General features: G+C 40.7%; 1 long non-coding RNA gene across 1 annotated transcript in view; it reads left to right on the top strand.

The window, feature by feature from the left end:
* The window catches only part of LOC306925621, a 3,768-nt gene extending 3,530 nt beyond the window's left edge, over positions 1 to 238 (top strand). The window contains exon 5 of the long non-coding RNA XR_013790271.1: positions 1 to 238. This exon is cut by the window's left edge and continues 594 nt beyond it. This is a non-coding gene — a long non-coding RNA (uncharacterized lncRNA).
* The last annotated feature ends 811 nt before the right edge of the window (positions 239 to 1,049 follow it).

Genomic DNA, 1,049 nt, shown 5'->3' with positions numbered 1-1,049 from the left:
AAGGCAAAAGCCACAAAAAAAACATTTAAAAAAATAAAATAATATATCAGTATTCTGATATTACGCATGCCCATGCATGATCCACATCATCAACTTGTCTCATTTAAACACCCATTTTCATTCTTTAGTTTAAATTTACGAGAATATCCCATTCATATTTTGTTAACAAATTCTGACTGTTGATTCATGGTTCTCTTCTCGTTATGTTTTACAACTTTTGCAAATTAAAAATATTTTTAGCGGGAGTGTGTATCTGATGTCTGGTCTCTTTCTGTTTCTAATATGTGTCTTTTTGTTAACCCAAATAAAAAAAGGCGCCCCTTGCTTCACATGAGTGTGATTTTCATATTTGGCTGCTACGTATGAAACAAAACTAGTTACAAGATGTATTTATATCGGCCATGCACATGACGTCTATAAGGTTGTCATTTACTGCCCTAAACAAACATTAAAGTCCATAGACTTGGCTGGTAAACGATTTACGTCATGCTCTAAACAAACTATTAAAATCACACCTGTGTGAACTGAGCGGTGCAACTATAGAGCTACATGTATTGTTATAGTTACTGTACTGTACTGTGCTCTGTACTGTATTATAGTGTACTGTGCTAGTGTGCTCTGTACTGTACTTTGATTATATTTGGAAAACATCTTTGATAAATGACAGAGTTACCGCGTGGGGGGTCCCCGGAACATCCAGACCCCCAGGGACACGCCCAGAGGGGGGGCTGCCCTGTTCCGGAGAGCCTTCCTGCGTCCGAAACAGTCGAGAAATGACAGAGTTACCGTGTTGCAGCTTTCTGTGCTCGGACAGACACAGGGACACACATATCTGCATAATGTTGTGGAGGCACCGCTCAAAATCCCATAGACAGCCATTGATATGTGAATCCATAGACACCTAAAAAGAAACGCCCTCTAATAGCAATTCAAAACTGGCCCCTGTAAAAAAAGTTAATGTCCCCCCCTCGCCATTAACGAGGCGGATGCATGCACGTGACCTCGCTTCTCGCCCTCAGGTGTCTTACTGGTTGTCATTGTCAAGACTC

The sequence above is a fragment of the Electrona antarctica genome, assembly GCF_951216825.1.
Source record: "Electrona antarctica genome assembly, chromosome: 6".
In the NCBI taxonomy this organism is placed as follows: domain Eukaryota; kingdom Metazoa; phylum Chordata; class Actinopteri; order Myctophiformes; family Myctophidae; genus Electrona; species Electrona antarctica.
The sequence above is the reverse complement of the archived record's forward strand: the minus strand, read 5'-3'. Positions and strand labels throughout refer to the sequence as shown.